General features: G+C 34.9%; 1 protein-coding gene across 8 annotated transcripts in view; it reads left to right on the top strand.

The window, feature by feature from the left end:
- Bbx (BBX high mobility group box domain containing) overlaps positions 1-26,844 on the top strand; it is a 261,386-nt gene that overhangs the window by 62,465 nt on the left and 172,077 nt on the right. For 2 of the 8 annotated variants that reach the window (XM_048803366.1, XM_048803369.1), the window contains exon 3: positions 11,847-11,885. The exons of the other annotated variants lie outside the window; for them this stretch is intronic. The gene's annotated coding sequence lies outside the window, so the exon portion shown is untranslated. The remainder of the gene's footprint in view (positions 1-11,846; positions 11,886-26,844) is intronic. 8 annotated transcript variants of the gene reach the window in all.

Here is a 26,844-nt window from a genome sequence, read left to right as displayed (position 1 = left end):
GAGATTAAGGTAAAAAGTTCCCTTGGCCCTGCATTTTTCAAGAATGCTGTTTTAAAAAAGTAGCAGTGTAATTATTTATTTTTAAAAATTATCTGACTAGGGTTAGGGTTGTGGCTCTGCGGTAGAGTGCTAGCCTAGCACGTGCAGGGCCCTGGGTTTGATCCTCAGAACCACATAAAAGTAAGTAAATAAAATAAAGGCATTGTGTTGAACTAAAACTAAAAAATAATACTAATTATCTGACTATATGTCATTGTATATATAATTCTAAAAAGCTAATTGTATGATCTTAGATTCTTCTTGGTGTTTTTCTCAATCTTTTAACACCTTTGTGGGCAGTTCATGGAGAGCCTGCTTTTGGCCTATGACAGTTGTAATAGCAGCAGTCAATTAATCAACCAATATGAAAGTGTGTTAGACACTAACCTTGTGCTAGCCACTTTACTGGATAAATAACCAAAGGCCCCCAAGCTAGTTAATAAATTTTAAGAGCTCATGACCCTGAAGCATATCTTTTGTCTGAAAACCAATATCACTGAAGAGGACTCTGAAACATGGACCCAGGGGCCTTCCTTTTTATTTCCCAACCAATTGTCAGTGGAGTAATCACTAGTCCACTAAATTCTCATCATTTTTGTTGATCTAAGATTATCACTGTCTGAGGAGATTGTCTTCTAGAGTAAGTTAAGTGACAAAAGAAAATTTGATGAAGTCAGAAGAAAATAATCTTTCTTTTACTATTTAATGATAGTAATGCAGTGTACTGGAGTTGTAAAGATGAACAAAACCTGGGAGTACTTTTGTGGAATGGATACAGGATAATGGAGAAAACAGATCTATAGTCACAAATGAGGTACACCAGTGCCTCTAACCGGTATCTGCAAAGTATTTGGAAGCATGTAGGATGCAGTCTACCTCTGCTGGAGAGAAAAGGGCAAAATGTGATTTCCCCCAATTCCTTTAAGTGGAAAAAAAAACAAGCTTCAGATTTAGATAGAAGCTATAGAGGGCTGGTTGTGGTGGTAAACACCTGTAACCCCAGGCACAAGGCAGGAGGATACTAAGTTCAAGGCCAGCCTCAACAACTTAGTGAGACCCTGCCTCAAAATTAAAAATAAAGAAAAAGGGCAGGGAGTGTAGCTCAGTGGTTAAGTGCGCCTAGGTTGAATCCCTGATTAAAAGAAGCAGCAGCAGCAGCTGTAGAAGAAAATAACGTAGATTAAAAACCCAAACACAGTTGTTCAAAGGAACCCAGAAATAATTTTACATGAGTACATGATTTGAGATTTGCAAAAGATAGTTGAGAGGGATGTTTTACTGGGCTCTGATACTTTCAGAGGCAAATGGTTTTCATTTTGCCTGGATCAGATCATCAGTGATGGCTGATTAAAATGATCATATCCTCTGCTTCCTCAGTTGGAGAGAAATTATTAAATAGGCAAGACCTCAAATTATCACACATTGATTTTTTTTTCCTTTTAAAAAATTCTTTTAGGCACCTTATAAAATTTCATAAGTATACTTTTTCTTTGTTGGGATGTTTCCGATTTTTGTTCCCTGTGTCTTAGCTGATTACTTTTTCATATTCTGAGTTTCAGGCCTGTGTTTATCTCTTTATTCTGCTGTACGTTATTTTCTTCTGGGGAACAGCCTCCTTGACTTTTTCTCTGAAGCCTTCAATTCCTTTTAGTCTCAGATTCTTTCTATGTCTCACTACTGAGTGCTTTCTAGACCCAAGGCCCTTCAGGTGAACTATAGAAAAGGTTGGTGTTGATGATGATGATGGTGAGAATAAAGATAATGTTATTATTTCCAGACAATCAGTAGTTCTAATGACTATCAGCCTGAAGTCACACCATTTAGCCTAAATGCTAGCTCTTTCACCCCCTTAGCTTCATAACCTTAGGCAAACTGCTTTCCCTCTCTTGGACAAAGTCTTTCTTCATTGATAAAACATTAATAAAAATCGGAGTATCTACTATGCCATAGGATTGTTGGGAGAGTTAAATGAATTAAGACTAGACATAGTAAGAACTTAAAAAATTAGTTATTATTTAGGAAATTCAAATTGGCATCTAGCTTGGAATGAGGATACTCTCTTTTGATCCCTAATAGGACCATTATTACTTTTTATAGATCAGGAAATTGAGGCTTAGAAAGTTAAATAACTTACTCAAGCTCACGAAGGCAGAGAAACCGTCAAAACTAGGATGCAAGTCTCCCGATGTAGGGTTCAGCAAAGTTTCCTAGTATATGACCTTGCCCCACTGAAGCAGCTGTTAGCTGCAGACACTACAGCAGGGAGTGGCAGCAGCATTCCTACTCTGTTCTGCAGTTCTTGGGAGGCATCATGTTTTTAGTCAAGAGCAGGCATTCTGGAGTTGTGTGTGTGTGTGTGTCTGGATTTGAATCTAGAAGTGTAACTGCAGGCAATTCACTTAAATATATTTCAGGTTCAGATTGACAGTCAGTAACCCAGAAATAATGTAGAGGTGTATAGAGGTAATCACATAATGATCAAGTGAAACCATAATAATGGTAACTACATAATAATTCGTGGAAGAGAATAATGTGCCTAGTTTACCATATGGGCATTATAAACAGTAGAGGTAATGTATATTTTAAAACACTTTCTTCTCTCCTCTGATGTTTCTTGAATTTTATTTGCTACTTCTGGAAATTGAAAGCTTTATTCTATGTGTTTGGGAGTTCAAGAATTTGGAAATCATGGGTTCTCACCTATAATTCTTAATTGACATTTAAGTTTTTTCATTATGTTTAAATTCTTTGCTAAAGGTATAATTGTTTTTGTAAACGTTAGATTTTTAAAAAATATTTTCTTCTTAAATATATTCATTTTAGTCTAAAACTATGATTTTTAAAATACTACCTTCCATTATGCATTTATAAATTCTTATGTAGCAATCTGAAATCTTAGTGTTTTTTTTTCTCCTTGAACTTTTACTGTAATACACTTTTCTCAGCAGATTTGATCCTTGTGTATTATGTTTAAAAGTCTTTTATTACTCACTTTATCATTCTTTTGTGATTAAAACTTTAATTTTCTATGGTCATGGGGTTCTAAGTGATTTTTTTTTTTTTTTTTTTTTGTGGTACTAGGGATTAAACCTAGGAATGCTCTACCATTGAACTACATTCCTGGCCATTTTTATTTTATTTTTGAAGAGGGGTCTTGGTAAGTGTTCAATGGTGGCCTGGAATTAAGATCCTCCTGCCTCATTCTCTCAAATCACTGGGATTACAGACATGTGCCACCATACTAGCTTCTGATTTTCAAGAAAGGGATCATTGAGTAATGATTAGTATATAGTTGATCAAAATAATATGCTTTAAGACACAAATTTTGGTAAGTAAATTAGAGATAAAAACAGTTTTATTCAAAATCTGTTTATTAATGCATGTTTTATTTTTCCAATTAGCTCATCATCAATTGATTACTATTATTCAGTATATTTTCATCCTTTTTAAATGTATACACTGTGGAATTTTGTTTACATAAGTTGAAGAGAATGGAAGTATAAGTTAGCAGTGTCACTTGTTTATTTGGACTCCTGGATTACATTCAAAATCCTAGTGATCCATCATTTAAATTATCTTTAATGATTCATCAGCTGACAATTCATTCAGGCCCTCCCCCGGTTTTACTCTAAGCAAAGAATTGGCAAAAGCTATCTGAATTGCAGAAGAGTGATTGGGTTAGGGCCATTCACTTTGGACTGACTGGTATTCTAATTGTCCCCTTGTGTACAGCCCTGAGGTTTCCCCACCCCTACTCCAAGATATGCCCCAGAGTGAGATTTGTGATGGGTAAGTTGTGTGCCCAGAATTTATAAAGTGGGGGAAAAGGATGTTTGAAAAAGGGAGGTGACAATTCTGCAATCTATATTTGGGGTAAAAATGGGAGTTCATAACCCACTTGAATCTAATGTATGAAATATGATATGTCAAGAGTTTTGTAATGTTTTGAACAACCAATTTAAAATAAATAAAGAAAGAAAGAAAAGAAAAAGGGAGGTGAGAAAAGTTAACAGACTCTGCAGGGGACATTCTGAGGTTGGGAGGGGGGTTTAGGAAAGAGTGCTTAGAAAAGTTGATCTGGGAAATATTTACCCTCTGCATAACCTTGGAAAAGTATTTCCAGGAGTTTGCATATCTGTTTGGAGAGGATTTGCTAGCAAACAGTAAATGATGGGCTCTTAATTAAAAAAAAAAAATTAAAATTCTTGGTGAGTCCTTTAAATTTATATCACTGCTGGCCAAGGCAAATAGTTTATGCTGTGTAGGGTAATGTCATAGGTCTTAATTGCTTCCATACATCTGTTTATCAGTTGTCATTCCTGAGCATGAATTTCCATAATCCTAATTCTCTACAAATTTTCCAGATCAGAATTAGCACTTGAACTTCCTCTAAATTTTTTTCACTATATTTCTTGTCCTACTTGGCGAAGCAAATCTTTAAAAGGTTGCTGAATAAACAACAAACAATTGACCACAGTCTGGCTCCTCACTTTTTAAAAAAAATTTTGGGTAGCAGTTTATATCACCAAATGTATGAGATATCATATAATTTATGTTTCTTTCATTTTACAGAAAACAAAACCAGAGAGATTAAGCTAGTAGATCACAGAGGTGGTATTAAAATATTAGAACTCTTCTCTTCTAATACCCAGTATTACACCCCTTGCTACATCACACCTTTTGCTGGCTTTTGGTAAATTACATTCCTCACCTCAAAACTAGTTAGTGTTATTTGTCCTGGGGACTGACTAGCTTTTGGACATTCGGCATTTTTTTTTTTTTTTTAAATAGAAAGGCATTTACTTTCTCATTGAAGACTTTCTGAAAACAAAAATATTTCTTACTCCCTGGCAAATACTTTGTGCTGCACAGTAGGACACAGCTAGGCTAGCCTGGGGCCCCTCAGCCCCAGGGCAGTGGCCCTGGGGGAGGGAGGGGATATGAACAGGTCAGAGTAGAGGTGGATTGGCAGAGCGGGGGCTGGTGGGAGGTGGGAAGCTTACATCATTTCCCTGCAACTGGGCTCTGGCGGGGCTGTAAGGCCTTACTTTCCCCTGTGTGATAGTTTACCAACTGACAGAAATTCGTAAAAGAAAGAAAAGGTATGGCAGGACGGATGCTCACCCTGTTCATAAATCTGTGCTATTAAGAGAAAAGTGTCAATAAGTAACTAGAAGCGGCCAGGACTGTCTGTGCTTCGCTTTTCCCCCAGCTCAGTTCCTTTCTGCTCCGCCCCATCCCTGCTCTCTGCTGCTCAGATCAGCTTCCTGCTTCTCTGAAAGCTGTTCTATAAAGCTGGTTTGCTTTCACTGAAAACGTTATATTCCTTAGACTGAGGCAGGTTTCGTGAAGTATTGTTGGCTTGGTTTTCTTTGGGGGATGAAGGTCAAGAAAAGAATTTTTTAAAAAAGAAAGGGGCAGGCTGAAAAAGCAAAATCATCATGAATTTTGTTGTCACATCGTGCCGGTGTTATAACCAGCTCTGTAGACTGCTGCACTGAAAACATTTCTATGAGAGGTATGTGCTTGAAAAATGGAAAGGTGACTGTTGGCTGTGGAGCTATCTGCCTGTCCAGCAGCTGCTCAAATGGCTATAAGGTCGTAATTCTTTCTAGTGTTTTGATATGGAAAAGGCAATCATTATTTGAATCGGAGTGCAGTTAACCAGCTTAGTGGTTAAAAAAAAAAAAAATTAAATGTGTGCTTCGTCCACACATCAGGGCTCTTGACATGCTCTCAGTCTGACTGTCTGGTCAGATCCTCGGTATTATTCCAGTTCCAGGCTCTTTTGGTGGTGGCTGTCTGTAAACAAGATGATGATCTTTAATACCTCTCATTATTTATGAGCCACACGACAAAGATTAATGAGAGAGATTTCAAGTAGCCCAGAAGAAGCTTCAGATTCATTAGGAGTTTTTTACACTGACAGATGATAAAAATAAAAGGAAATGGTTGGTGTTTTACCATAATCTAAAGTGAAAGTTTTAAAGTTTAGAGGGTGTGTTACATGTAAGTGGAAAAATCTGGAGGGGTCACTAAAATTTACAAGTTTAACCCACTACTGTTGATGCCTAACCTATATTAAGGTCAGAAGGCTTTTGAACACACACTGATGTATCTTTTCCAAGGAGATTAGGAAACCTGTAGAAATGTTTTTATTCAGTAGTCAGAGAAAAGGATCAAGAGCAAGAGTACAACCAGTACTGAAGGAAGCACGGAGAACTGTAAACTGATTACTAAAAATTCAGTTTATTCTATTATAAAAAGTTTTAGAAGATATTTAAAGCAGGAAAATATAGCATTTTATTATGTACATAGAATAAACTACTACTGGTGTTAAAGTTCATTCAAACTACAAAATAGTTTTTTGCTTGATTGTAATTATTTTATCGTGGAAGAAATGAAAACTTGAATGTTACCAAGTTTTAAATTTATTTTATCAAATTTTGAAACTAATTTATAGGTTTACATATGAAGATGCTATACTGTTCTACAAAGTAGTAGTACTTAATCTTTGAAACCTCTTATTCAAGAATATGCTAAGTATTATAGCCCAACTTAAATCTTCCCTTTAGGAGAGTAAATGAAATCTTTAAATGAAATCTAAACTTCATTTCTTCTCAAATATTTGCAAAAAGTAGCTAATCTTTCATGATTGTACAAAAGGGCTGAGGTCAGTTCTATAGTAGAGTACTTGCCCAGCATGCCCAAGACTTAGGTTCCCCAGAATCACAGAAGAAAAATTAAATTAAAATCAACAAAAGGTTCCAGAGCAGAAGAGGATCTGGGAAGTAAGCCTCATACACCAAACATGGATAGGTAGCCACCCCGATTCTATTTACCTTTGTCATCCTCAAGTGAGCTGCATATTAGAAATCCCAGGGGAGCTTTCAGTAACTACCATTGCTCAGGCCCTTACCCAGAAATTCAGTCTAGTTGGTTGTGGGCAGGGCTAGGGCATTGAAAGTTTTAAAATTATTCGTAGGTATTTCTAACACAGCCAGGGTTAACCACAGTTGCATTACCTCAGCATTCCCAGTGCTGATCCAGTTTTGTGTACTATTTGTATCAACACCAAATCTGCTTTGGAATGTGTCCTCTTAGATCTCCTCATCTTCCCTAAGACCTAGCTTTTCCAGGTCAAATAGTCCTGGTTCTCTCAGTCTTCAGAAATTGTTTCTTGTCAAGGTTCTACAACATTGTGGTCATTCCTCTTCCTGGAATTTCTCGTTTGTCAGCATTACTCTTAAATAAGGTGATCTTGGGATTTAACCCATCATTCTGGCTCTGTAGCATCCAGCACAAAATGTAGAGGACGCAGAGAATACAGTAAAGCTCTAATAACACCTTGTTCTGGACATTACACTTCTGTTTTTAGTGGCTGAGATTATGTTAGCTTTTTTGGCAGTCTTGTCATAGTGTTGACTTATGTGGAGCTTGAAACCAGCTAAAGATCTTAGTTGTTTTCCTCAGGAACTGTTCTTAAATCAGGCCTCTCCATGCTTGTAGATTTTTCTTTTTCAGTGTAGTTCCAGTATTTACATTTATACTTGTGAAACATAATGAGAGAAACCAATGAATCAGTTATTCCATACAGGGAGAATGATATATACAAACTGGATGTCAGCAGCAATGTTAAGATTGTTCTGTGGATTCATTTGGATCCACAGTCAAATTTAATCTTGTGACTTTAACTCATCTTTCCAGTGTTTCTTTTGTTTCATTACTCAAAATGTGATATTCAGAGTTAAGAATTCATTTGACTATGTTCAGTACTTGATCCAATGCCTTTCCAGAGACAAAATGCAGCATATCCATAGCATTCTTCTGGGCTATTTTAAAACAAAATGTGTTGCATTTATCGTAACATTCTTGATGATGACAGAAATGGAAGGAAATGTATTGTGACAAGCCAGTGACTTGACTAAGATCACACATTTCAGTAATGTGGAATGCTAGCACTAGTGCCCATACAATCGTCATTTAGCGGAAGATTTCAGAGAAAACTGAAAGGAAATAGAAAACCTTTATGAATTCTTCACTTTCCTCATTTGGATATTTAATATGTAACCCCACAGCATTTTAACATATAGCCCAGCCATGAATTTGTTACTCATTTAATGTTCTGCCCAAAGCAATAAAAAGAGGAGTAAAATAACTAATTAACATTCCTCAGTTAGCTGCAGAATATAATTTTCTTAGGGATTTGGCATTTTAACTTCTTGGAGAGTTAAATATTCCTCCATACTTTTCCTTCTCTCTGAGTTGCTTTCTGACCGCTTACATGTGCGTGTGTATGCGCGTGCTCACACACAACTTAGTGAATGGTAGAGTAACATCACTTTGCTCTTAGTGAATCACAGCATGGAGAGCTTTTGTATGTGGAGAGGCCACTGTGTTTAGTCTCCTAATTTTGCATATATTGAAACTGAGGCACAGGCAAGAAATACTTGCTGTAGCCATGGTGTTTAGTAGAGTACTTGGTACATAAAACATACTTAACTTAGTATATAAGATATATTTAGTAAATGCCCAGATATTGCCCAGCTTTCTTCAGTGCTCCTCTTCTTCACGTAGGAATTGGATTTTACTTTTCCTAAGCTTTGCCCTTGGGCACTCATTGCTGTAATAGTGCTGAAAATGGAACAGATTTTTCAAGAATACCTATTACTTTAGAAAAGCTCCAATGATATAGTAAGAGCTCAGATAACCAGGTTTATTTTTCCTGCTCTTGACTTGTAGGAAAATAAGCTCCTTTTCTCCCTTTTAAAAATTGATTTTAAGCTATGTAGTAAAAAAGAAGAGAAAAAAAGAAAAGTTCCAATGAATAAATAGCCTGGGGCCAGTCTGTATACATCTAACCCAAACAATCCCAATGTCCACATTTTCATTAAGTTCCAGTGAAAATGGATGCTCACAACAAGGCCTTAATATCTGATCAGACCATAATCAACAGTGAGAGATTTAATTATGTTCACTATATTGTACTTTACTAATGCAAGATGCATACCTCAATACATTTTAGAAAGGTTTTCAATAGCAGTTGTTAAAACAAAAAGGTTTATAAGTAAATTTATTAAGTCAGAATAGGCTACTCCTCCAGCCTTTAGTTAACACAGGTTTGATTGTATGTGTTCTCTCTCACAGTTTGGAATCCCCTAGTTTTGTTAATCCAAGGATGGTGTAATATCAGCAGTAACACCTTGTGAAGCAGCATTTTTAGAGCATCCTTTTCCTCCTGTGCCCCAATAAATATTTCCACATATTTAGCTTGTATTTTATAGCATATTTCACATTACTTCATTGTTTTTAGTGGGTTTTCCTCTTCAATATTGAAATATATTCCTATGATCCCTCCATTATTTTAATGTTTCATAATGAGGCTTTTAAATAGATTTTTTAAAACAGGAAATGAAGATTGAATGTATATAGAACCAAGAAGCACATATATATGAACCATATAGAACCACAGAGTTGAAAACTAATATGCAGAGACAGAGATATGAATTAATATAGTTGAATTAATTAATTCTTAGTTGTACTAAAAACCCTACTAATCTAGGAAGCACAGATTCATATAAATACTTTGTAGAATTTTAAATGTAAAGACTTAACATTATGGTGATGTGGCCACGTTGAGTATGTATCTGTGTCAATAAAGAGTAGAAAAATACTCAGATATAGAGATTTAAAATGCAAACTTCTCTAAATTACTATTTAGATGGTGCTATAGACATGTCTTCTAAAGCTTCAGACCTTTTTTATGAGATACGTTCTAATATCTTATGTGTTTTTGTTATTGTTTTCATTGTTATTAAAAGACTCAGTGGAGCTTATCAAACTTTGGAAGAATACTGGGTAGCTAAACTTCAGGGTCAACAAAATGTGTTTTTTTTTGAACTTATAAGTCTCTAAGAAACTTAGGGTATGTATATCTGAAATGACAAATAATTGTGAGGAAAATAGTTGTACTGGTTGCTCATAATAAATAATAGTTCTAGTTTGACTATGAATGACAAAGCCTCTTACTAGAATCTTGCTTTTTATACTTCATATTAAGAAAATTCCATAGCAAATAGATGTTAAGTGCCTATCAAGTGGGCCTAAGTTAAAATAAAATACCAAATCAAATATATATGACTTATACATTGAAAAATATTGGTTTTTACCTTGGTTATAATCTTTGAAATTTATAGTTGTTTGGTAATTTTTTATTAAAACATTTTAGTTTGAGTGTATTCAAAGTTGGGTAGGCATTCCTTTCATTATTTAACAAGGACCTCCCTTGATTTGAGGGCTCAGGAAAACTGTTTTAGAGGAGGTGATGGATAGGAATGGTAGATGTTAGATAGTTTGGGCTGGGAGTGATAAAAGTGTGAAGGTCCTGAAGTCTCCAGAGTGCCTTGGAGAAACTAAGCCTTATTATGGCCAGAGTTTAGGAATGAGCACGCATGGTGGCATGACACAAATAGAAACAAGAATATATGGGATTTTGTATGCTTTGATTAGGACTGTGGGAAGCACAGGGTAACAATGAAAAGTTATAAGCTAGACTTGTATTTGAATTTGCATTCTGTAACACTGAGTCTGGTTACTACAGGAGGAATGCTTTTGAAGGGGTGCAGTGGGGCTACAGAAATCATTCAGGAGGTGATTACAGTGCTGCTTCAGCCAAGAGGCAGTGCAAGGGATGGGAAGAAGAGAACTTACCAACTGTTCACATAAGATTGGTGACATGAGAGTGAGAATAAGTCAGACTAAATCTCACACTAGCTTAAACAACTGGAATTTATTTCTCATTATCTAGAGTCTAGGTTGTATAGGATCAAGGTAGGTACCATGTCTGAGAACCCATTTCCTGGTTCATAGATTGCACTTTCTCACTGTGTCCTTACATGGTAGAAAAGGTCAAGGCAGCTTTGGGTCCTCCTTTGCAAAGGCACTAATCCCATTCATGAGGGCTCTACCCATGAGGGCTAAACCTCTCTCCTAAAACCATCACTTTGAAAGTTAGGATTTCAACCATGAATTTTGGAGGGATGCAAACATTCAGACCGTAGCAAATGACAACTCCTGAAACAGGAAAAGCCCCAAGAGAAGCCAATCTGGGGACAGCAGGGGAAAAAAAAAAAAAAAAAAAAACGTCTAAAATTGCAGTGTGGAAGTGCTTGTGAGTTACCTAGGTTGAGATACTCAATTAAAAGTAAAATATATCTGGACTTTGGAAAAGAGGAATGGGCTTGAAATACAAATTTGGTAATCATTGGCATATGGTAACTGAAGTCCCCAGTCCCCATTCCCTTGGAGAAATGTAGAGTAATAGTATAACTTTGTAACCCTGACCAAATCCCCTGAAAAGGAGATAGCCCACACCCATGAGATGGGAGCATAAAGGGGAAACACACACTACTCAACTGCTTTTTGTTATATTTTTTCACAGTATTGTTCTATACATTTTTCAACTTTTTATTTTGAGATAATTATAGATTCATATTTAGATATCTGAAATAATACACAGCGATCCCATGTGCCCTTTATTTGGATTTCTTACAAGATGACAGTCTAGTAACTATGATATTCACCTATATACAGTTAAGATGCAGAATATTTCCATCACCACCGTTATGTTTCCTGTTTTATTGCTACATCCATTTCTCTTTTGCTCCCACCTCCTTTGTAACACCTTGCAAGCACTGATCTCATCTCCATTTCTATGATTTTTGTTATGTCAAAAATATTTTTATATTTTACAAATAGTCATATAGTAGGTGTTTTTTTTAAAATTGGCCTTTTTCTTTTTTTTTCAGAACAATTCTCTGGAGGGTTCATATATGTTGGACGTATCAGTAGGTTCTTTTTCATGTTTTTTTTTTTTTGGGTGGGGTGGGGTGAGGTGTGTTGCTGGGGATCAAACCCAGGGCTTCTGTATGCGGGGCATGTGCTCTATTACAGAGCTACATCCCCAGCCCTCAGTAGTTAGTTGTTGTTGTTGTTTTTTTTCCTTAAAGGAAAAAAAAAAAAAAAAGCTGAGTAGTGGTCTGGAGATCCCAGTTTGTTTAACCATTCACTAGTTTACAGTCAGCTGGGATTATTGCCAGCTTGGAGCTATCATGAATAAAACTGCTTTGAGCATTCGTGTCCATGATTTCGTGTGAATAAGTCTCCATGCCTCTGTGATAAATGTCCAGGACTGCAATTGCAAGATCAAATGATAGTTGCATGTTTGGGTCCCCCCCACCTAAAAAAAGAAAAACAACAACACAAACAAAAAACAAAACAAGGGCTGGGGATGTGGCTCAAGCGGTAGCACGCTCGCCTGGCATGCGTGCAGCCCGGGTTCGATCCTCAGCACCACATACAAACAAAGATGTTGTGTTCGCCGAAAACTAAAAAATAAATATTAAAAAATTCTCTCTCTCTCTCTCTCTCCCTCTCTCTTAAAAAACAAAACAAACAAACAAACAAACAAACAAACCCAAAAAAACTCCTGTTACATGGTTTTCCAAAGTGGCTGTATTGTTTTCATTCCCATCTGTAATATATGAATGATCCAGTTTCTGTGTATCCTCACCAACATTTGGTGGTATCATTTAAAAAAAAAAACTGTTTCAGTAGGTGTACAGTTATCATATTGTAGTTTGAATTTGCATTTCTGTGATGGATAATAATATTGAACATCTTTCTATTTGTTTTTGCCATCCATATGTATCCCTTGTTCAATTTTCTGTTCATGTATTTTGCCCATCAAATTGTTTATTTCACTAATAATATCTACCATGTAAGTAGTTCTTATGTAGATACTAGTACTTTGTTGATATGTGGTTTTCATGAATTTTCTCTGTAGCTTGTCTTTTTCATCATCTATATAGGGTTTTGGGCAGAGCAAAAGTTTTGAATTTGATTAAGTCCATTTTATTAGCCTTATCTTGTATGGATCCTATGAATTTGGTGTTAAGTCCAGCTCACATTTAAATAACTCTTAGATTCTGAGAATCTTGAAGATTTTTGTAGTTTTGTATTTTACATTTAAGTCCATGATCTGTTTTGAATTGATTTTTACGAGATGTCTCATGTCAAGGTTCCTTTCTTTTTGCCCATGAATGTCTTGTTAGCTCTAGCACCATATGTTTGAAAAGTCTATCCTAGTCCATTTAATTACTTCTATACCTTTGTCTAATACTAATATAGATATATTGGTGTGGATCTATTTCTGGGTTCTCTGTTCTGTTCCCTTGAGCTATATGTCTGATCCTCTACTAATAGAACTCATTCTTAATTACTATAACTATATAAGTCTTGAAATCTTGTAAACCAATTTCTCACATTATATTATTTTTTCAAAATTGTTTTAGGTATTCTAATTCCTTTGCTTTTCCACATAAAATTAGAATAATTTTGCCAATATCTATTGTATCTATAAGCATCATGCTGAGTTCTCTTTTAAAATAGAAACTGTATTAAATTTGTATATTAATTTTGGGACAATTGACATCTTCACTGTGTTTTGTTTTCCAGTTAATGAACACAGTATGTTTCTTATGTAGATCCTCTTTGATTTTATTTATTAGCATTTTATAGTTTTTAGCATACATGCCCTGGACATGTTTTGTTAAATTAACATTTTAATATAAAACATTATTGTATGGTGGAATGTGATGATCATTATTATACAAAGTATATGTTTGAAGACATGAATTGGTGGGAATATACTTTGTTTACAACCAGAGATATGAAAAATTGTGCTCTAAATGTGTAATAAGATTTGTAATACATTCCGCTGTCATATATACGTATATATACATATATGTGTAAATTGTATTGCATTTTTCATTTTCATGTCTTCATACGCATTGCTAGTAAAGCATTCTAATACTGATGTTCATGTCCATTATATGCATATAAAAGTAGTTAAATTTTGTATGTTTAACTTGTCTCAACTGACTTTTTTCTAGTAGATTCCTTGAGATTTTAATGTAGACAATCATGTTATCTGTAAATAGTGATAGTTTTGTTTCTTCCTTCAGATCTGTATACCTTTTATTTCCTTTCCATGACTTATGCATGAGTAAGAGTAACGAGAGTTATCCTTTTCATAATTTCAGGGAAAAAACATTCAGTATTTTACTGTTACAGTGTTAGGTTAGTTTAAGATGTTGTTTATTGAGTTGAAGAAGGCCGCTTGATTCCTAACTTGCTGAAATTTTTAAATATTGAATTGTATCTAATATTTTTTTTCTGAATCAGTTGATATGATCATATGAATTTTCTTCTTTAGCTTATTACATTGGGTTACATTCATTGATTTTTTTTTTTAAATATTTATTTAGTTTTTCAGTTTTCGGTGGACACAACATCTTTGTTTGTATGTGGTGCTGAGGATCGAACCCAGGCTGCACGCATGCCAGGCGAGCGCGCTACCACTTGAGCCATATCCCCAGCCCACATTCATTGATTTTTGAATACTGAATCAGCCTTGCATTCCTGAAATAAATCCTTGGTTATATTGTGGGATTATTTTTGTGTCTTCCTGAATTCTATTTGCTTGTATTTTATTAGGTTTTGTTTGTTTGTTTTTACAGTACTGGATATAGCAAGGCTTCACACACAGTAGGCTCTACCACTGAGAGCATCCCCAACCCTTGTTAGAAAATTTTGTGTGTGTTTGTTTATGAAGGAGACTGGTGTGTGCTTCCTTTTTTTGTTCCATCTTTGTCTGGTTTTGGTAGTTAAGTAATACCAAAATTATACCTTTAGTATTTTCATAACTTGTGCTTGCTTTGGGTTTAGTTTGATCTTTTTCCAGATTCTTGATATAGGAATTTAAATTACTGATTTGCAAGATTTCCTCTTTAAAAAAGAAGAGTATTTAGTGCTACAAATTCCCCTCTGAGCACTGTCTTAGCTGTGTCCTACAAATTTTGATGTATGTCCTACAAATTCTTGCTATATTTTCATTTCATTCAATTCATTGTGTTTTAAAAATCTTCCTTGAGGCTTTTGACTCATGGATTATTTGTGTGTTATTTAGTTTCTAAATGTCTAGGAATTTTTTATTACCTTTCTGTTATTGATTTCTAATTTTATTCTGTAGTGATCAGAGAACACCCTGTAGGATTTCAGTTCTTTAAAATTTATTGAATAACTTGTTTAATAGCCTAGCATATAGTCGTCTTGGTATGTATTCTTTGGGCAGTTGAAATGGGCACTTGAAAAAGAATGTGTGTTTTGCTGTTGTTGGGTCATGTGTTCTTTAAATGTCAGTTAAGTTCTGTTGATAGATAATATTGTTGAGTTCTTATATCCTTTCTGATATTCTATTTAATTGTTCTATTAGTTGCTGAGAGAAGGATTGATGTTTCCCAACACAGTAATGAATTTGTCTGTTGCTACTTTTGGTTCTGTACATTCTTACTTTGCATATTTTGTAGCTCCGTTATTGGTGTATACATATTTAGGATTGATATATCTTCTTTTTTCCTGCCTTGTGTTCTTACATTCTCCTTATACATAATATTGGGGTTCATTTTGACATAATCATACATGCATAGAATATAATTTGCTCAATTTGAGTCCCTACTACTTACTCTTTCCTTCCCCTTCTCCCTCTCATTTCCCTTCTTTTATTCTACTGGTTTTCCTTCCATTAGGTTTGGTATATCTTCTAGATGGTATTGTCCTATTATTATGATGTAATGTCCCTCTTTGCTTCTGATAATTTTCTTTTTTTTTTTTTAGAGAGAGAGAGAGAGAGAGAGAGAGAGAGAGAATTTTAATATTTATTTTTTAGTTTTCGGTGGACATAACATCTTTGTTTTTTGTTTGTGGTGCTGAGGATCGAACCTGGGCCGCACGCATGCCAGGCGAGTGCGCTACCGCTTGAGCCACATCCCCAGCCCCAAGCTTCTGATAATTTTCATTTTTTCTGAAATGTGGACTTGATTGGTACAGTATTCTTGCTATATTTTTATTATTTGTATGATAGCCTTTCTATTCTTTTATTTTCAACCTACTGATGTTACATCTGATATGTTTCTTGTAGAGCACATACTTGGACCATTTTTTTAAACCACTGCTAATTAATTAGTATGGTTACCTTTCCTTTATTTTTTTTTAAATTTTTTTGATTATCAATGGATATTTATTTATTTATTTATATTGGTGCTGGGGAACCAACCCAGTGCCTCACACAGCATTCTACCACTGAGCCGAAACCCCAGCCCTGCCTTCCCTTTCTTTACATCCTGTTACTTTCTTCATTTGTAATACATTGTTTTAAATTCTTCTACATACACTTGGAACCACATTAGATAATGTTATTATAGACAATTTTATAATTTGTTTTAAACATCAAATATAAAATTTAGAAAACTTGAAGAAAGAAAATGTATTTACCCATGTTTTTGTTTACCATGTTTTTCTTGATATTCTCAGTTTCTTTCTTTTTTTTTTATATTTTCTTTTTGTTTATTGTCTTTGTTTAGCTACTTTTGTAGGGTGGGTCTGCTGCTGAAAATTCTCTTCAGTTCCTCTTCCTCTGAGAAGATCTTTATTTACTTTTCACGCCTGCAGGATAGTTTTTCTGGGCAAAGGATTCTAGGCTTGTGGTTGCTTTCTTTGAGTACTTAAACACTGTACCACTATTTTTGGCCTCTATGGTTTCTAATGAGATATGCTGTTTGAATTGTTATTCCTATATAAGTAAACTGTCTTTTTCTTTCTTGTTGTTTTCAGTATTGGGGAAAAAGGGGAGATGATTAATTTTCAGAAGTTTGTGATGTTTCTTGGTGTGTTTGTATGTGTGTATGTTTGGGAAGTTTTCAGCTATTATTTGGAATACTTTTTTAGTCCTCCACATCATTACAATGGCATGGATTTCAGATCTTTTCTTATTGTTCTGTAGGTCCACTGAGGCTGTGTTTATTTTTTCAATATATTTTCTTTCGTTCAGATTGGATAATTTCTCTTGTTTTACTGATACCCTGTGCCCCCCACCCTCTGTCAGTCTGTTCTACTGTTGAACCCGTCCATTAAGTTTTATATTTTGGTTATTGTGGGGTTTTTTGTTCAAAAATTTTGATGTGGTTCTTCTTTATATTTTCTGTTTCTTTGCTGAGACATTTTATTTTTTCATTTGTTTCAGCCTTGTTCACAGTTGTTCATGAAGCATTTTTATGGTTACTGCTTTAAAATTTTTGTCAGATAATTCTAGCATCTCTTTTCATCTTTATTTTGTCATCTTTTATTTGTATTTTTTCATTCAAATGGAGATATTCCTCCTTTTGGTATGAGAATGACTTTGAATAGAAATCTGGATATTTTGGATATTGTGTTGCGAGACTGTGGATCTCAACACTGACACACTGGGTTAGGGGTGGGAAATATGAGTTGGTTATATTATTGTTGGACAGTGGTCAAAAACATTCTGAAATTGTATACTAGGTCTACTGTGATCCAACCCAGGTAGGGAGAGAGGGAAACATCATTGTTGGGAAGGTGGCTGGAAGTTGTATATTCACAGATGATTTCCATTGATTGTGTGAGTGGTGGTTGATAAAAGCCCAAGGTTCTTCTGTGTTACACCACCCAGTGTGGGAATTGTGACCCATTTTTAAAACCTGTCAAGAGTGGAAGTCTAGTACTGGATTTTAGAAGGCAATGGTAGATATAGGCCCATAGTTTTTTTTTCTGTGATGTTTCAGTTATATAGAGCAGTTATTTGCATCAGTTTTCTGTCTTGCTTTGTGGTCCTTTTCCTGGTCCTTTAGCTAGAGAGAGCTAGTTTTTGTTGGGACTTTATTGTCTGTGCCCTGTTGGTATTACTGGATGGCCAGCTTCTTTATTTCAAGTCTGGAATATATGAGGTAAAAAGAAACTCCATGAAATTCACCAGTGTTGTTGCTTGGCCCTGAATTCCCTAGTAGGTCTGCTTTGTTCTTCCTTCCAGTCTTTTGGAGGTCATTTTATGTATGATTGCTAGCATTTTTAATTATATTTCATGAGAAGGATAGGAGTACATATATTTGTTCCATTTTTACAGAAGTGGAATTCCCTCACCTTCTTTTCAGTGTGGCAGGAAAAAAACAAAAACAAAAAACAAAAAACAAAAACAAAAAACACTGCGTAGATTGTGTTATAGAGAATACAGTTTAGAATTCCAAGTGGAATTATTAACATTGGAATGGATCTTTCAAAGGCAGAGAGATTCTCATCTCAGGTAATTTAGATATCATTCAGTTTGAAGACACGAGTTGCTGCCTGGTGACAGGCATTGAGTGACACAGTATTCTTTGATTTTCTTTCCATGTGCTATTTTGGTCTTGGTTTTGTATATACAGTAGAAAAGGAAGCATTTGGGATAGGATTACACCTTTATAAATCATTTTCAGGCCTGTTGCAGTTCAGTTGATTCCACTGGGCTTTCATGCAGTGGACCAAATGCCTTTCAGTCAGTCAACTTACGTAACTCATCTTTTATCTTTTATTCATAATTACACTAGCATTATTACACTGCCCCCCTTCCACTTTGGGCTTTTAAGAAATTTTAGTTTTTAGATTAGCTGTAGATTAATCAGTAAGATTGGTTTTTTTGTTTTTTTTTTTGTTCTAAGAATTAAAAAATATATAGATTTCATGTAAAACTTTAATAATAAATGTGTTAAGTGGTATTCATTTATAACTAGATCCTACCCCATGGCAACTACTATGTGTTCTTCATTATCAAAGATAGTTTTGTCTTTTGGAGTATGTCTTATGAATGGAATTATATGGTATGTAATCTTATAATACCTGAGATTTAGTTTCTATAGTACTGCTTGTATCAGTAGTCCATTTTGTGTGTGTGTGTGTGTGTGTGTGCACGTGCGCGCTGAACAGTAGTCTGTTACACATACCCATACATATACACTATAGCTTATCAGTTTCCCTATTGGGTTATTTCCAGTTTATAATAATTTATATGAACAAAGCCACTATAACGTTTATATTTTTATATATATTTATATAACATTTATATTTTTGTGTGAGCATAAGTTTTGATTTCTTCAAAGTTAATATCTAGGAATGTGATTATATATTTTTGTAGTAAGTACATGCTTATACAAGAAGTATCCAAACTTCCAAACTTTTTCAGAGTAGCTATACCATTTTTTACCTCATAAATACTTTCTATCTTTCCATCCTTTTCAGGAGTGTTAGCCCTTCTGTGTTAGATCATTTTATAAAGGTTCCTTAAACTCTTTCTCAGGTAATTCTGACAACTGCGTTGTTTCAGATTGGTGTCTATTAACTTTTTTTCTATATAAGTTGAGATTTTTTTCCTATTTCTTCATATGTTGATTAATTTTGAACTTTATTTTGGACATTTTATTACTATGTGAGATTTGGTCTTTTTTATATGCTATGGAAAATATTGTATTTTAATTTTAGTATGCAGTTGACTCAACCAAATTTAGGATGCGTGTTCTAACCAGCCCTCTATGCATTGTGGTTTCTGTCATTTGGTTCAATTTTCCACATCTTTTTATTGGTTTTTGGATTTGTCACACTTGCCACCCAGTGGCCAGTTTGGGAATCTGACCATCCTGTCCTTCAGTTTTTCATTCAATACAAGTATTTTGGATCGGACCCACACTTGAATAATTTGGAATGATACCAAGAGTTCATAAATAACTTGAAGTAATCACTTTACTGAGTTCCTTTCCTCTTTGTCATCCCTAAATACTTTATTTATGGGTCTCTGGTTGGAAAACTCAGATCTTTCATTAGCATAATTTTTCATACAGTTCCAATGATAAAAAAGGAGAAGGAGGAAAAAAAAAAAGCAATAGGGTTTTCCCTACCCTCTTGGGACGAGTGTTCCACTAATCAAAGAAAAAAGGTTCTTCTCCTTGAGATTTTGTGTTCTTTTCCTGTAGGGTCTGGTGTTGCTACCTCCTCCTGACACCACAGAAAGACTTGAGACTCAGCACATAGAGAATAGAGGAAAGCTTCAGATTTTGTTGTTGTCCTATTTCCCAGCTACTTTTAGCTGAATTTAATAATCAGATTTTATTGCTACTCACAGTGGAACAGACAAGATAAAGTGTGCTTATTTCCTCTTAACCAGAACTGGGACCTACTGGACTTGCTTTACTGTTGAAATAATGGAAAGAGTAGAAGTAAAGATTTAGGTTTTATAGGGCCTGAAGGTCGTAACATTTAGGGGCCCTTTTAAAGAAATGTCAAGAAAATGAAATTAGGTACAGTGTTCGGAAGGGGATGTGAAAGTGAAGGTCGTCCCTGAAGCTTAAGTTTCATTGGTTTTTATGTAAAACATAACTACTGATTATAGATTGTACATTGTACAGTGTGGTTTTTATTCATATTTTCATTCAGTATTCATAAAAATGAAACCTATTTTTTAAATAACCCCAATTTTATAGATGAGTGAAAGAGATTTAGAGTTGTAAAATCATCCAGGTAGAAAAGTTGGAATTGTGCTTTAAAACTCAAATATATTAATTCCAAAGCATGTGGTCTTTGACTACTATAGTACTTAATAAGTAGATTATAGATTATGAGAGCCAACATATGCTTATAGTTCAGAAGTCTGAGTGTTCAGTTGTAGCTCTGGTGTTGATTATCAGTGTGGCCTCAAAAGTTTAATCTTACTTCTATATGTCTGTAAAATGGGGATAATAAAACATTGCTCTTGACATTGTTTTGAGGATTACATAGTTAATATAAAGCATTTAAGATAGCTACTGGCATATAGTAAGTGCTTTTTGTCCACCATGTACAACAGTATTTTTTGATAAATTAAGTCATATTCTATTTGCTGTGCCTATCAGCACTGCTTCTTCAGGTCTAAAGACTAGTTATAAGAAAAAGGTATTTTTCACTTACTTATAAATAAGTTTTGATCATATTATAGACTTGGAACACAGACTGAGATATGACTATTGGTAAAATAGGCTACAATTATATAATTGATATTTTTGTTTTCTGTAAAGAATTTATTTTTTTTTAAAGTTTAGGATCATTAATGTATTTAACAAACAAAGCTAGAAAAAAACATGTTCTATATGGGGTGATCTGAAAATCTGGAATATTATAGGCTAAATGTTTTGGTAAAATGACCAGATAATTAATAACATAGTTGGAAAAGTTTAAAAAAAAAAAAAAGCCCTCTTCTTAGTCCTAAGTTCCTCTGTAAAATGGAGACCCCATTCACATTTTCATTTTCCATGATTTCTGTTACCTGCGATCAACTGCAACCTGAAAATATTTAATGGAAAGTTTCAGAAATAAATAATTTACAGGCTTTAAGTTGAGCACTCTGAGTAACATGATGAAATCTTACACTGTTCTATTTTGCCCAGCCCAGGATAGGAATCCTTCCTATGTCCTGCGTATCCACCCTGTATATACAACCTGGCCATTATCACCTAGTAGACATTTAGATTATCGGATTTGCTCTAATGGCATTGCCGTGTTTGTGTTCAAGTCTTATTTTACTTAATAATGTAAGAGCAAGAGTAGTGATGCTGGCCATTCAGATATGAGAAAGAGACGCTGAAAATGCTTCTTTAATATTAAAAGGTGAAAATATAATAAGTTACTTTGAGAGAAACCATATTCATATAACTTCTTTATAGTATATTATTCTACCAGTTAATCTCAGTATATTGTTATAATTGTTCTACCAGTTAATCTCATTCATAAATTAAATGTTATTGTACCTATGTATGTATGTATAGGAAAAATTATAGTATAAATAGGTTTCAGTACTATTTGTGGTTTCAAGCATCCATTGGGGGGGGGGGTCTTGGGACATATTCCCCCATTGACAAGGGGAAACTATTATAGTTATTTTTTGAAGTGTGAAAAATTACCATGAAACTTAGAGTAAACATTTATTATCTCACAGATTTTGTGGGCCAAGAATTTGGGAGTGGTTTTTAGCTGGGTCATTCTGGCTCAAGGTGTATCATGGGGTTGTAGTCAAGATGTCTGCTTAAGCTACATTCATTCAAGCTTTGAAGCCTTGAACTGGGGTTTACATTAAGATAGTTCACTCACATTTCTTTCTGTGTTTGGCTTGCAGAGATTGTGCCTGGCTTGTAGGAGGGTTCATGAGTATCTTCACCCATGTGAACCTTTATTTAAGGTTTCTTGCATATCCTCATGATACATAGGTGGCACCCCCTAGAACAAGCAGTACAAGAGAGGTTAAAGAGGAAGTCACAATGTCTTTTATGACCTAATGACCTAGCCTCAGAATTCTCTATCTTTTCTGCAGTGTCTTACTATTTACATGGGTCAGCCTTATTCAGTGTGGAAGAGACTACTAGGAGTTGGAAATCATTGGGGACCATGTTGGAGGCTGGTTACCATCTTATATGATAACTCTGACAACTAAAAGAAATGCTACCAGTGTAAGCTTCTAGAACCTAGTAGGAGCCCAAAATAATACCTGTTTGATTAGCATGTGCTTTATTGATGGTCCCCTGGACAGTGGAAATTAGTTTCTGGTTGTTTCCCAAATGCAGAGGAATATTTAATATGTCTCTATGGAGAAGAGATGGCCACTGATCTCTTGACTGAAGAGGTGAAGTCTTCAGATTCATCTTGTAATTGTTAGTTTATTTATAAGCTTTGTTGGTTATTATTTAGATACCAAATGATGAGAGCAATTAAGAGTTTGAGGCAAGAATGTTGATAAAGCCTTTAAGCCACAATTGTGGCCCATAATGAATTTATTTCAATTACTATCTAGCACATCATCATTGAGGAAGAAAATGTATTTCATGTGTGATGTGTGCATATTTTAAGTGTCGTGATTGAATGCCATTAGCCTCTTCTATTCTCTTTAAGGTTAAATAGGCTAATTTTTTTTTTCTAAGTAGACTAAACCTGTGTTAGCTCTCTGTCATTATAACAGGTACCTGAGATAATCAACTATAAAGAGGAAAGGTTTATTTTGGCTCAGTGTTTTGTTTTAGAGGTTTCAGTCCCAAATGGCTGACCCTGTTGCTTCTGAGCCTTTGGCAGCATAGCTTGGTGAAGCAAAGCTACTCACTCACCTTGTGGGAAAGTGAAAGAAAGAGCAATAGGTGGCTGAGGTTCTATAGTCCCCTTGAACACACACTCCCAATGACCTGGAAAACCTCTCACTCATCTTAAAAAGTTTCCAATAGTGCCAAGCTGAGGACCAAGCTTTTAGCACATGGGCTTTTGGGGGACACTCCAAATTGAAGCTATAGCAGTATCTTACTGTTGATAGTGATATAGTATGGCTTATTTTGAAGAGGACACTATTTACAAAGCAATGCATAAGTAGAACATATGACAGTTACTTTATTTGTTGTGAAAAAAAGCACATGAATGTTCTTATTTAATGTGAGGTATTCTTTAGATGAATTAGTTCTTTGGTATCTGGAAAATATCTTTTTTTCTTGTAATGCTTATTTTAGTACTGAGTATATTTTTGGTGAGTTTTTTTTCTTACTACAGCAATAAATAAGGGCTCTATGGCATTGGAAAATGTCAAATCATTTTATAATTTCTGGAATCTAATTATGTATGGTTGTTTATGAACAAAATTAATCGAAACATTTTTCTTTAGATGTTGGTTAAAAACTTCATAAAGAAGTGGTACCCAATTAGACTATCAAAATTTATCATAGTACTGTATAAATATTTGACCACTGGAGGGCTCCATATTTTAAAAAATTGTATCAAAGATATAATGCTTACTCTAAATAGTTTTAAACAGTGTAGATTGATATAAAAGATTCCATATTTTTGAGTGAAATTGTTAATGATTAAATATAGTGAATTAGATAGTAACTGATTACAAATGAAAATTGTGTGCATGTACAAATAAAATATATTAATAAGTAATTCTTCCTTTTCCTTTTATTGGAATTCTTTATAATATATCTCAACTCATGTCAAAGTAAGAAACTAATATTTGAAATCTCTTAGTAAAGAAGTTATTGAGACAGCTTAAATAAGTATATTTTTAAATCTCTTTCCTACATGTACAATTTTTATATTAGGAAACTTCCTTTTTTAAAAAGTTCCTTGAGTTTATTATTTCTATCTAGTATAAAGAATTCTCCAGTTATCTCAGTTGACATAATATAAGCTTCACAGGACATTAGGGCACATTTTGAAACTGAACCCAAACCAAAAAGTTGTGGCATCTAGCTGGACACAGCACACACCTTGTAATCCTAGATACTCAGGAGGCTGAGGTTGAAGTATCACAAGCTGGAGGCCAGCCTGGGCAACTTACCTAGAGATCCTGTCTCAAAATTTAAAAAAGGGCTGTAGTTCAGTGCATGCCTAACAGTTGCAAAACAAGAAAAAAACAAAAGATGATTTTAGGATTTTTTGGGGGAACCAGGGATTGAACTCAGGGGCATTAAACCACTGAGCCCTATTTTGTATTTTATTTAGTGACAGGGTCAGTCTCACTGAGTTGCTTAGAGTCTCTCTGCTGCTGAGACTAACTTTGAACTCACAATCCTTCTGTCTCAGCCTTCTAAGCTGCTGAGATTACTGGCAGGCACCACCTCTCCTGGCTGATTTTAGGATTTTAACCCTTAAAATGTTAGTATTTCTTAGGTCTAAATGTATAGTTTATGCTATTTTGTTCTGAAGACTTTAGAGCTTGTTTTTCTTTTCTTTTTTTTAGAGAGAGAGAGAAAGAATTTTTTTAATATTTATTTCTTAGTTTTCGGCGGACACAACATCTTTGTTTGTATGTGGTGCTGAGGATCGAACCCGGGCCGCACGCATGCCAGGCGAGCGTGCTACCGCATGAGCCACATCCCCAGCCCTAGAGCTTGTATTTCTTTATCAGTAAAATGGTATTTTACAAAGATGAAGAATTAGAAACTCATCACATATATTAGTACTTGAAGGAAGTGTCTTTTTGTTTAGAGAAATTCTAGAAGGGAAACTATTGTTCCTCAAAACCAGCATTTTTTACTTCCTTGATCTTTCCTACTTGAAAGAAAGAAGTATTTTGATTTCTTTATAATTGTGAAGTGTTTACTTTTTAAATGTTTGATCAGAGCTCCGGGAAGCCTGCAGTTTCTAGGATAGCTAAAGATTTTTCTTTTTCCCTGATAAGATTTGTATCTCTTTTTACTCAGCTTGCAGAACTGAGGATATTTGTTTTAGGTGTTTCCCAGTTGTTCAGTAGCTTTGTCCTTTAGCACCCCCTTTTCACAAAAGGAAGCTAAAATGCAAATTAATTGTCAATGAGGAAGAAAAAAACAAAGCAAAATAAAGTAAAAACACAAAACTTCCCTACCTGATCACTTGAAAACTGCCCAGGATCTATGAATATATTAAGTGCTCACTTACTTCTACTTGTATATAAGGGCTAATTATTGGTATAAAGAGCAACCAAAAAGAATCACGAGAGATGACGGTCCTGAGCTGTTACTAACTGTGTAAATGATATTGGAATTGTGAAACGATATTTATTTTTAAGCCATTGATGTAAAATTTTAAGCCATTAGGCAGCCTCACGGAGACAATAGCCCTTCTCTACCTCTCATTCACACCACTCAATAATAAGTGAAAGACAATAATCAACGTCATTTTGGGGCATTGAGGCACATTGTTTTTTCTTCCTGAAAACACACCTAAGTAACAGTGATCATGGCATACTTCCAGATGCAGTTAGAGGATGCAAGAAATTCTGCAAAATGCTTCCATATTAGTCAGCTGTGTTATAAAACTTGTTTTTAGCTGTAAAATATGACAGAAGATATAGGAAAGAGCATGACACTACAATTATGACTACTTGCTGCCCCCTGAATGTGAAGACAGTTCTGCATTGCTTGTAGTGAAACTTTCTTCCAGCACCTTTTTTATACAGATTGATTGATATATATGGCATTAATTGGTAAGATGCCTGTCAGAATAGAGGGTCTTGCCATAAAAAGGAATAAACCTCACTGGTCCATTCAGTATTACCTGTGATCATTTTAACCTTGTGTTCTTCATCTTAGATCATCAGACAACAGCACTGCCACTTTTTAGCAGTTTTTAAAAATCAGTTCAGTCCTTGCATATTCATAGTTCATCTCAAGCTTGGCTGCACCTTAAAAATCACCGGGGGAACTTTTATTTCTGTGCATGCCTGAGACTAACCCTTGAGATTATTTTGGTTTAATTGGTTTAGGATAGGGAAGACTTGGGGATCTGTATTTTTTAATTTTTATTTTTATCCCCCCCACCCCACCCCACATACTGGGGATTGAATCCAGGGCCATTCCATCTTTGATCTACATTCCCAGCCTTTTTAGAAATTATTTTTGTGACAGAGGCTCACTACATTATCCAGATTGGCCTCAAACTTGTGATCCTCCTGCCTCAGCTAGGATTATAGGTGCAAGTCACCATACCTCTCTGGACATTAGCATTTTAAAGTAGTTTCTGTGATTGTGTTTTATAATTCAGGTTGAGAGTGATTAAAAAGGAAGTGGCATTCTGGCAACTTTTTAAGGTTCCTAAAAGTTCTGATTAAACAAATGTCTCAGTAAATACAACTACTGTTCATACTTGAACATTTCTCTTCTTCATATTGCCTGGTTCTCGAGCCGAGTTGAAGAGTGAGGAACTCCGGTTGCTGACATTGCTTGTTTTGTTGCTGATTATTTTGAGCTGAAACCACTTAGGTTTTTGTGGTAGAAATGGGGAATATGATGTTAGATTATTAGGATTTGACCTGTCTTGATAAGCTTGCATTTGTGTTGCCGGTCAAGGCAGGCAGCGCTTATCTTTCACTTTTAAACCAGTTCT

The sequence above is a fragment of the Marmota marmota genome, unplaced genomic scaffold (genome assembly GCF_001458135.2).
Source record: "Marmota marmota marmota unplaced genomic scaffold, marMar, whole genome shotgun sequence".
Classification (NCBI taxonomy): domain Eukaryota; kingdom Metazoa; phylum Chordata; class Mammalia; order Rodentia; family Sciuridae; genus Marmota; species Marmota marmota.
The sequence above is the reverse complement of the archived record's forward strand: the minus strand, read 5'-3'. Positions and strand labels throughout refer to the sequence as shown.